The 12,055-nt window shown below is 40.0% G+C and overlaps 1 protein-coding gene across 1 annotated transcript in view; it reads right to left on the bottom strand.

Annotated features, from left to right (window-relative positions):
- The window catches only part of PIGU (phosphatidylinositol glycan anchor biosynthesis class U), a 91,186-nt gene that overhangs the window by 40,301 nt on the left and 38,830 nt on the right, over window positions 1-12,055 (bottom strand). The gene's annotated exons all lie outside the window — the stretch shown is intronic.

The raw sequence follows: 12,055 nt of genomic DNA, 5'->3' as shown, positions 1-12,055 counted from the left end.
GTGGGGTTGCATGGACTCATTGAGAAGTAAAAGTCATGGTGACAGGAAGCGGGTCAAGGTGGGGCTACTTTTAGCTCACTGAAAATTCAGAGAAAAGGGCCTTGGAGACAGGTTCCGGGAGTTAGTCTGAGATGAGCTGCCGCTGCCCACTGTTCCCCTACTTGCAAGTCTTGGGGGCACCCTTAGAGTTTAGGAGAGAGAGAGCAAAAGTACATGCCCAAGAAAAGGAGGGGTGGAGGCAGGCTCCAAGGAAAGCACATCCCCATCACTATTCTTATAACACCCTTCCTTATGTACTCTCTTTAGGATATGTGTTTATTATTTTTGTCAAATCTTATTAACTTTATTAATAATGTTCTCATTTTGTACATAAAATGGGCGACTATGGAATCATTAAACAAGATGTTATTAAAAATTTGCAATGACATGGAAAAATGTTTATAATCCTATTAAGTGAAGATTATAAAGGAGATATATACTATGATTTATTTTAAAAATATGCACAATTTTATTAACCAATGTCACCCCAATAAACTCAATAAAAATAAAAATTAAAGAAATACACATATAAACACATTTTTTAAAAAGTCTAGGCCACAAAGTTTACAGTGGTTTTCTCTGTGTTGTAGAATTATGGATGATTTTTCATACCTTTGCTTCTCTGTATTTTCTAAACTTTCTATAATGAACGTGCTTTTTTTTTGTCATAAGGGAAAAATTGATTTTTTTTCTAAAAAACCAATAGCTATTCCCTTTCAGATGGTTTAAGACAACAGAGTACCCTAAAGCCAAGGCTAGAGAGGCCTAGTTTACAACAGAAGTTTCAAAGTAGCCTAGAAATCAGTAAAGTGTAATTGATGGTCCAAGGCTAGTGTCCTATAATGACGATGGTCCATAAAATGACAGTATCCACGGTCACTCTTAATAGTGTGGGGTCAACTGTTCACTGAAAATAACAGACATCCTCTCAATGGTGCTTCCTAAAAGAAGGAACTAGTTACCCCGCTCAGTCCAAGTAGTCCCACCCTCTCCCAACCCAGCTCCAGAGACACACAGACTGATTTTTTTTGGCCACCAGAGTAGTATATGTACTTGAAACATCTAAGAGCCTTGGAAGAGCGAGGGTTATAAATGTGATTAGTTCATGGGAAAAGGGGTGGAAAGAAAAGAACTTTGAGTGTCTCATCCCTTAAACTAAGGAAACTCACCAGCTAGGAACAATTCCTGGTTGAAAGGAAGTGGAAGGAAGACAGAGAAAGGAGGAAGCTGGAAATAGAAGACAAAGGGCAGAATTCTATGGGAGTGGGGGACTGTCCTGCCACGTTAATTAGTGCCGGGCATGATGTCCTATATCCAGGGTATTTGTAAATATAACTGAACAAGGACAGAATCTTGCCCAGCAAACCTTTGCCACGAGCAGGGGCCCCAGACAGCTGTTCAGCCACAGACACCTAGAACTAGATCCAGGTCAACTCTGAGATAGGAAGATGGCAGCAGTGGCGTTCTAGAGCCCAACAACTAGGAAAGGTTCAGGATCCCTTGACTTGGCCAACAGTCTGAATGACATTTTTGTGGGAAACTGGCTAAAAGTAGGAAATAAACTGGAAAAAAAACTTTTTAATTAAACATGTTTTCTACAGAAATTGGGAGAGAAGCAGCTCATGTGTCTGTTACCACTGGAGGGAAGCTAATAGTCCAACTGCATCCATTCTAGCAAATGTGGTGAAAACAAACACATGACTTTCACCTCTCTCTCCTAGAAGACACCAGAGTGAAATAAATACAGCCACCTCCTGTCCTGACTGCCTGTAATCAGTAATGACTTGTTTGGGGCAGCTGACTATTTATAAGGCTCGGGAGTAAAGAAAGGGCTCATAGCCTAAAAGAGAATAGACTGGTGAGTTTTAGAATATATGCTCCCAAGATCAGGAAGAAGCACCCTTCCTTCCTTGAATAAATCATAAGTAAAGAAAAATCTGTTCCTTCTGATATTCTCTCGGCCAGTAAGTGACATCAACATCCGCCAGACACCCTTGCTATTCCCCACCCCTCCAGGCCTACAACCCTTCCATCAGCCATCATGCCCTGTGGATCCACCTCTGGAACGTCCACCACTGCAGTTCTTGCTCTCACCATCTCTTGCCGGTTCGTCAGCAGCCTCTTCTCTCCTCCAAGGTCTCCCCAACCTCCCATCTAGTTCATTCTCCACAGAGGCACAGAAGGATTCTTCCAAAACACAGTTTAAATTGTGACAAGCCCTCTATAAAAACTACTGATGGTTCCATTTCATTTGTTGGATTAAGTCCAAACACTAACAACAAGACCAAAACCCTTCACTTTGAGTTTATTTTTTCAGTTTCATCTCTCACCACTCTCCTACACATACCCTGTCCTCCAGCTCAGCTGGACCACACCTCAATTTCTAAAAAATCATGCCCTTTCTTTCTTCCTTCTGTGTCTGTTCTCAGGCTATTCCTTCTACTAGGATGTCCTTTCCTGCCCTTGTTCTAGTAGAGACCTATTCTTAAGACGCCAGTTGAAATGTTACTTCTCCTACGAGGCCTAAGCAGAGATGATAATGGTGATTAAAGCTAACATTTATTGATCACTTACTAGGTGCCAGGTACCTATCCTCTATATCCAGAACAGTGCCCGACTCCAATAACAACAACAACAAACCCCTGATTAAATATCACAACAACCTTGTGAAAGCTCTATTTTTCTACCCATTTTTATTCTACCCATTTTATAGTTGAAGAAACCAAGGTACAGAACCAAAAAGGATAAGTCACGTATCACTTTAAGTAATGGAATCACTCAAATAATTCCAGTGCCCATTCTCTTAATTCATTCAATATTCTTATTCAATACTGATATTATCTTATAATAATTTGCTGATGTTCATCTCTTTCCCCATTTGTCTGTGAGTTTCACAACAGCAAAAAACCTCTTTTAGCTTTGACTTTCCAGCACCTAGCACAGTGCCTGGCACATGTGATGAATGAATGAATGATTATGATCCTATGATACAAATGATATCCTTTTTAAAAATGCAAGCATATTAAAGGAAACCAATGTTCTTTTTTAAAAATGAAATAAAATTGACATATAATATATTAGTTTTGGGTATACAACATAATATTTAATATTTGTATTTGCTAAATGATCACTACAATAAGTCTAGCTGAAACCAACGTTCTCGAGGAAGGTAAACTCATGGGGAATGAAACATGGTCACAAAATAAATCTGACTCTTGAATAAAGCAGACTGCAGGATGGCAGTTGCTGTGGCCAGGGGCCAGGCACAGAGAATGCTCTTGGTGGTGAGAACTGTTAGATGGCTGAGACCCGCTGTCTGGGGATAGAAATGTGGTACTGCAACTGTCAGGAGCGTGTGGGATGCTGGGCGGGTGTGGATGGGGCGCATGAACAGTCTGAGCAAAAGTGAGCCCTGGCTGGTGTTGCTCAGTGGAATGAGTGCCAACCTGAAAACCAGAAGGTCACTGGTTTGATTCCCAGTCAGGGCACATGCCTGGGTTGCGGGCCGGGCCCTCAGCTGGAGACCTGCAAAAGGCAACTGATCGATGTAGCTCTCGCACATCGATGTTTCTCCCCCTCTCTTTTTCCCACCCTTTCTCCCTCTCTTCTCATCTCTCTAAAAATGAGTAAATAAAATCTTTTTTTAAAAAGTGAGGGGGAGTATGGAGGCACACAAGAGACTCATACAGGGGGACTACGTTTTGAAAAAAGCTAGAAAGAATGAGAAAAATGGGTTAGGAAGGCAGAAGGAGGGTGATAGGTGCTTGAAGTAAAAGCTGACTTCAAATATTTTAGACAAACTGTGCAATAGACAAACATTTCTGAGGTGCCCATTCTATGCCAAGCCTATGCTGGGTGCCAGGGAGACTGGTGACTCAGACATGCTCTGCCCTCAGGGGGCTCCCACTAAACAATGACAACTATGGGAGGAAAGGATGAAGGAAGTGTACCTGGCCCACTGGGGAAAGCTGACACCTGGGTTTTGAAAAACAAATAGGTGAAGCCACAGTCCAAGGGAACAGCATTTGCACAGGCAGGAGGGCAAAAAAGAGAATGGTGTGCTGGGGATGGAAGGGCGGGGACTGTAATTAGCTCAACATGGCAAAAACAGGGTATGAACTAGGAGGAGTACCTGGAAAAGTGGGCAAAAGGGACTCTTGTGGATGTTGATAACATTCTGTTTCTTAATCTGAATGTTAGTTATATGTCATTTTGTGAATATTCATTTAACGGTACACGAATGAACTGTACTTTTCTGTATACTTTCTGTATAAGGCTGGGCACAAAAAACCCAGAATTTATTTATAAAAAATTGTTTATTTATTCTTACATGTTTAAATTTCAGTCACCTTCAAAGTACTCTCCATCTGATGCAATACAGCTATCCAGACTTTTCCACTGCTCTAAACAGTTTTTGAACTCATTGATTTTGATGCCTTTTAGTACTTCTATCATTTTTTGTTTTGCCTCTTCCACACTGGCAAAAGCTTCCCTTTGAGGATATTGTTTTCATCAGAGAAACAAAAAAAAGTTGCTCAGGGCAAGATAGAGTGAGTAGGAAGTGTGGGGTATGGGGGGCATGCTGTTTTTGGTCAAAAACTGCTGAACACTCAGTACAGTGTGGGTAGGTGCGCTAGTAAATCACCCATCATGAAATGGGCAAAGGCACTGAAAAGAATCTTCAAAAAAAATTTGCTGAAGCAGAACGCAACCTCTCACAACACCAGCTGGCACACTGATACTGATGGGCTCCTAGAACACTCACCTACTAGGGGAAGCCTGTACTACAAGGGGCCCGCCCTCCAAATGATAATTCTGGGTTTTGCGGGGGTTCCTCCTTATATATGTTTTATGTCAATAAAAAGTTAATATCTGAACAATCTCATTATATCACATCTGTCAGAATTGCTATGACCAATAAATCAACAAACAAGGGCTGGTAAGTATGTGGAGAAAAGGGAACCCTAGTGCACTATTGGTGGGAATGGGGATTGCTGCAGTCACTGTAGAAAGCACTATGGAGTTACCTCAAAAAATTAAAAATGGAACTGCCTTATGATCCAGTGATTCTACTTTGGGGAATATATCTGAAGAAACATGGAACACTAATTTAAAAGAACATATGCACCCTTATGTTCACTGCAGAGTTATCTACAATAGCCAAGATTTGGGAGCAGCCCAAATGTCCATTAGTAGATCAGTGGATAAAAAGCTGTGGTACATTTACACAATGAAATATTACTCAGCCATTAAAAAAGGAAATTTTACCCTTTTGTGACAGCATGGATGGACTTGGAGAGCATTATGCTAAGGGAAATAAGCCTGTCGAGAGAGATAAATACCATATGATTTCACTCATGTGTGGAATCTAATGAACAAAATAAACTAACATGCAAAACAGACAGACTCATGGAGAGCAGACTCACAGCTGTTGGGGTGGGGTGGCTGGGTGGGTGGTGGGTGGAGGGATTGAGCAAAAAAGAAAAATGAAATCACAAACATGAATAACAGCATGGTGACTATGGGGGTGGGGTGAGAGAGGGTATGGGGGGTTAAATGTTGACAGATGGGGGCTTGACTTGGGGTGGTGAACACACAATATAGTGTACAGATGATGTGTTGTAGAACTGTGCACCTGAAACCTGTATAATTTTGTTAACTGGTGTCAGAAAAAATAAAAATAAAAAATCTCAGCAAGCAGGTAGGTAGGGGTCAGATCATGGAGAGCTTAGTTTGCATAATAATCATAAAAACATCTACCTTCAGGTTAAGTCAGGGAATCTGAAAAAATGCCTGAAATGGCAACCTCATCTGGGCAGGAGCTAGGGCATCCTACCTATTTAACCAGGAGGAACTGTGCCAAGGGAACTGTGAGTTTGACCATCCCCCCCACACCCCAAAAAATCAACCATGTACCTGCTAATACAGCCCAGATACCTAGACACTAAATCTTCTGTACAAGCCCTAGTCTTTGGCCTTACCATAAGAATAAACTAAATCAGTCAAATGTACATGCACACTGGCTATAGTATCAGGGAATTTCATTATCCATTTAATCTAGCTTTGAATATGTTTCACAACTCCTTTTTTGTGTCAGGGTGGAGGCCAAAACAAGCCTCGGCAAGACCTGGGGTAATGCTCTGCTTCCAAGGACTGCACCTTGAAGTGATATGGGCCAGGGTGGGTGGCAGAGCCATAGGATAGAGCAGGAAAGTAGGCCAGGTGGAGCTCTGGGGCCTGGCTCAGTATATGGACTTCAAGTGGAGTGAGCAGAGACTGGGTCACAGACAGTAATCTGTCACAGGATAGGCAGTGGGATAGACTGGAATTTGATCAAAAGGGCTAAGGTCCCACAGGACACTCAGAAGAGGAAGTTCCACCAGGGCCTGAGCAACATGCAAGATTGCAGGAAAGGAGGAGGAGATGATGGGGTTGGCCCAATGTACGCCATTCCTTGCCAGTGTGCTCTTTTAACAGGGCAGGCTCTCTCAGAGTAGTCCATTCATATCAATGAAGATTATAATTTATCCAGCACATAATCTGTTCCAGTCAGGACTGTAAGTACTTGACATTTAGTCCTTCCAAGGACTCCATGAAGTGGGTACTATTACTGCCGCCATTTTACAGGAAAGGAAACTGAAGAACAGGGAGTTTACATGCTCAGGGTCACAACTCGAGTGAATAATATTAATAGGGTTTAAACCCAGTCTCATTTCAGACCCTACATTCTTAAACTGCATCATTATGCTACCTTCTTTTTTTTTTTTTTAAAGATTTTATTTATTTATTTTTAGAGAGAAAGAAGGGGAAAGAGAGTGAGAGAAACATGGATTGGCTGCCTCTTGCACATGCCCCGACCAGAGACAGAACCCACAACCCACACATGTGCCCTGACTAGGAACTGAACTGGTGACCTTTCATTTTGCGGGATCATGCCCAACCAAATGAGCCATACAGGTCAGGGCACTATGCTACCTTCTTGATCTCAATCTTGCTGTACCATAAAAATCATAATAAACACAGGAACTATTTTTGAGCAGGTTCTGCTAAGGAAGCATATTCAGCATTTTAGAATTGTCACTTATTCTTCTACTAATCCAGGAGGCAGGTATCTCTGTGATCAAACTGAGGCTCTTAAGGTGTGATTTGCCTGAGGCTAAAGAGCGGTAACTAAAAAGAGCAGGTTTTGAAGCTGGCTTAATGTAACAAAACTACCCCAGGCTACTTCATCCTTGGGTCCTTGGCTCCTCTGTGTCTCTTCAGTGGAAGGGCATTACCCTAGAGCAGCAATTTTCAACCCGAGTGCCATAGAATTTTTCAAACATACAATACCTGATTATTTAGTCAGGGGCACTGACCCCTTTTCCCTTAAACTATCAAATACAAAAATGACAAGTCAACACAACTATAGCTGTCAGGTGTGAATGTCCTGTCTTGAACCATACGCACACACATGCACGCACCATATAACAGAGTTGCATCTTATTAGTCATGTCACATAATTACGTTGCATCTGATCGGTTAATTCTCGGTACCAGAAATCCTCACATACAAATATAGGCACCTGATTTTTTAAAAAGTCATTTTGGAAACCCTAACTGGTGTGGCTCAGTTGTTTGGGTGTCATTCCGCAAAGCAAACGGTCACCGATTTGATTCCTGGTCATGGCACATGGCTGGGTTGCGGATTCCATCCTGGTCAGGGTCGCATGAGAGGCAACCCACTGATGTTTCTCTCTCACTTCGATGTTTCTGTTTCTTTCTCCCTCCCTTCCTCTCTCTCTAAAAATAAATAAACAAAATCTTAAAGAATAAAAAAGTCACCTCAGGGAAAAAAGGGTAGGTAATTATTAATATTTTTTGCAAATCAATTAAAATTATACCTATTTTTTGTCAGATTGACAAAAATATATTTTTTGGTGTGCCACAAAATTTTATGCATGGAAAGCATAAATTTTATGCATATCATTCATTTATGCATGTCATGAGGTGAAAAAGCCTAAAAATCTCTGCCCTAGAGGAACCGTAGATGGAAATGATGGATGGGATCCTCAGGTCTCAGGACCATCACTCTGCCATTGTTCTTTCAGGGCTGGGCTCCAGGAAGAAAACCTCTCATTTTAACCTCCTCCCAGTGCTCCCCAGGAGGCTCAGGGATACTATCAGTCCTGAGGGATCTTTTAAAAAGGACACTGGCCCTGGCTGAGTAGCTCAGTTGATTGGAGCATCGTCAATACTCCAAGGTTGTGGGTTTGATCCCTCATAAGGGCACTTGCAAGAGACAACCAATGAATACATAAATAAGTAGAACCAACAAATTGATATCTCACTTTCCTTCTCTCTTTCTCCCTCCACCCTTCCTCTTTCTTCCTGAGATCAATAAAAAAGAAAAATAAAAAGGAGGATATTATTTATTTTCTAAAAATTTTATTTATTTTTAGAGATAGAGTAAGAGAGGGAGAAAGAGAGAGACAGAATCATTGATGTGAGAAAGAAACACTAATCGGTTGCCTCTCATACATACTCCGACTGGGGACTGAACCTGGAACCTAGACATGTGCCCCAACCAGGAGTCAACCAGTGACCTTTCACTCTGTGGAACGACGCCCAACCAACTTAGCCATACTGATCAGGGCAAGGAGGATATTATTAAAAGTAACAACCAGCTCCACCATTTACTGACCACTGACTTATGTCCCCACATCATGCTAAGTGTTTTACATGCGTTTACATTCTCATTCATTCACATTCTCATTCATTCTTTACATTCAACTTCCACGTTATATAGATAAGGAAATGGAGGCCAAAAGTTAAGTGACTGGCTCAAGGTGATGTAGCCAGGAACGATGAAGCTGGGATTGGCCGCTTGACCTATCACACATTGGAGCAGCCTGAGCTCTTAATCATGCTAGACTGCCTCTGACACTACTGATCCTTTTTTTTCCTTGGGAAGCAAGTCCTGTCACACAGGCCTCTTTTAGTGCAATAAGAAAGGCTAGAAGGGTCCTTAGTGACAAACCTCAAATTTCTAGTCTGGAACATTTCACTGTTTACAAATACCAACAGTGAACAGAAGGAGTAGCTATTAACATCTGTCGGTTTTCCTTTTTAAAGCCTAATGAAGACTACTTCACAGGGATGGAGTATTTTCATTAGATCACTGAGAGGCAGAGTAACCTAGACCAAAGCCCCAACCTTTGAGATGAAACCCAAGCTGCTCTACTAAACTAGCATGAACCCTGCCCACAGACCTGTGTTTCTCAGCCAACACCCCAACAAGGACATCACAATATAATGGCCTGGGCCTTAGAAGGAGTCAAGAAGACAGAGCAAATGAGGCCCCTCTGTGGGGTGCCTGTTCCATGGCAGTACGGGGAAAGAGCTGTGGAGTACCACCACTGTCCCTGTCTTCTTAGCAATCAAGTTAATTTATTTTTAATTATGTGCTCACTGAAGAAATTTTGAGAAAAAACAGATATAAAAAAAAATAAAAACCACCCATGAAGTCATTGTACAGAAACAAGTTACTCTTTCAGAATCTATTTTCTATCTATTTTTGTTGTACTTTAACATAGATGATATATTTTATTAAAATACACAATTTGTATTCTGCTTTAAAAAATAAATGTATTCTCATGTAATTTGTAATTTATTTTTAAACATCATGTGCACAGGCACATTGTATTTTATTCAATTATATGAATGAACCATGTTTTACTTAGCCATTCCTCTATTTTGAAGTATTTTCCAATTTTTCCAGTCATCATAAATAATTCTGTAATTTATGACTTCTTATCATAAAGCTTTGTTTATATTTCTGCATTCCTATAGAATAGATTCTTCAAAAGTTTAATTAATAAATCAGAAGTACAAACATTAAAGACTATTGCCAAACTGCTTCCCACGAGGACTAAACAAGTTTCTGTCACCTTGCCTTGTTGGAGAATGCCTATTTGATAGCACCTTTGCCAGCTCTGAAAATTACTTTCTAAAGTCTTTGCCAACTTGAAAAGGGGAAAAAAGCCACTTCTTTGTTATTTCAATTTGCTTTTCTTTATTAATTATCTATGGAATTGAATTTTTTTCATATTTATTAATCATTTATACTCCTTCTGTGAATTCTCCCAACTGTTTTCTCTTTTAAATAGTGAATTATTCCTTTATTAATTTTAAGTATGTGGTACAAATGTTAAACGTAAAACTATAACCTGCACATTTTATCAGTTAACTAACCTCCTATATATATATATATCGTTAGTAGGGATTACTACCAATATACTTAGAGTTAAGAGTAGTTCAGAGACCTAATTGAAATGGAATTCTCCAAATATTTTAACAGATTAGAAACGTTATTTGTGATGGTCTCTACAGCTGCCAACAATGGAAAATAATAAATGTCCAGCAAAATGGGAAGGCCTGGGACCCCATGACAAAAATACCTGAGGAACAGTGTGGAGGTAGAGAGCAGTGATAAAAGAATTGTACTTCTCATTTTATATCTTTGAATATCTTTTATTCTTTTTTAAAAAATGGTTTACGCAATTACAGTTGTTCCCGCTTTTTCTCCCTTTCCCCACCCCCATCCTGCCCCACCTTTTCCCCTAAATCAATCCCCCTATCATGGTCCATGTCAAGGGGTTATGCATAGATGTTCTTTGGTTAATCCCTTCATCATTTTTCATCCAGTCCCCGCATTCACGTCTGGCTTCTGTCAGCCTGTTCTTATATGTTTATGCTTCTGTTTCTAATTTTGTTCATTAGTTTATTATGTTCATTAGATTCCACATATAAGTGAGATCATGTGGCATATGTCTTTCACTGACTTGAATGTCTTTTATTCTTACCAAGTACTTGAACTACTCCTAAAATTTCTAAAAATTAAATTTAGATAGAAAGTAATGACAAATATGTGACCAATGTCACATGATTCATATGAAGTGATAAAAGTAAAACAAAATTGTGTGTATAACATTACGAAAATGTCTATAAATTCATTAGATGGGGATATGGAGTGACACGATAAAAAAAAAATTTTTCTTTGCTGGATCAAAACCAATATGACTCCAAAAAAGATGCATATAACACTTATAGATGGTTATTCCCTTGAAACAGAGCCTTTCCATTGACTTATAAGGTAATATAAAGGATGTTTTTTAAATGGTAAAATTTATATTTTTGTGAGATTCCTATAAAATGCAACTTCAGAGGGCATGTCTTTAGTTTTTCTATCTTTGTGTTCGGTTATTTTAAAGGTGACAGTGCCAAAGGCTAGAGCTCAGTCCCTTCTGCCAGGCTACAGCATATAATCCTTATTTTAATGGGCACCAGAACCCTTGATAAATGAGTCTACCTAAGTTTGGTGCTCTCAAAACAGGGACTGAGGTACTGAGTATTCAAACAGTAAAGAGTCTTCACTATTTTAGAGTTGTTTCTGAAAAAGACCACAATCTTCAGAAGAAGACAAGTCAGGTTATGCAATATCTAGTCATTTTAAGTAACCTGATAAGTTAAAAGTAAGCAGCCTACAGAAAGACGACCCGCGACCACAACCACAACCACAGCCACTCCAAGAGAAATAATATCCTGTAAAGACCTAAGTCATTCCCATATGCTACCCTAGAAAAGGTAAGTGAAAGCATCTATATAAAACTTTTGAGTTTTTATTTCTTGAGTATGCAAACTATTTAACAACAATGTATGGAAATAAGGACTCTCACACATTTCTTATGGGAGTATAAACTGGTAAAACTCTTAAAGGCAATTTCAGAAATCCTAAAGAAGGTACATACTCAGTGACACAATAGTTCTATTTCTAGGACTTTACTGTAATAAAATAACTGAGCTCTGTCTACGTGGCTCAGTTGGTTGGAGCATCATCTTGTACACCAAATGGTTGCAGGTTCCATCCCTGGTCAGGACACATTCTTAGGTTGTAGGAATCAACCCCCAGTTAGGGCATGTATGGGAGGCAACAGATAGATGTTTCGCTCTGACATCGATGTTTCTCTCTCTCCTCC

This window comes from Pteronotus mesoamericanus, unplaced genomic scaffold (assembly GCF_021234165.1).
Source record: "Pteronotus mesoamericanus isolate MK-2021 breed Mesoamerican mustached bat unplaced genomic scaffold, CSHL_Meso_final contig_25, whole genome shotgun sequence".
NCBI classification, from domain to species: domain Eukaryota; kingdom Metazoa; phylum Chordata; class Mammalia; order Chiroptera; family Mormoopidae; genus Pteronotus; species Pteronotus mesoamericanus.
This window is presented reverse-complemented; position numbering and strand designations above follow the sequence as displayed.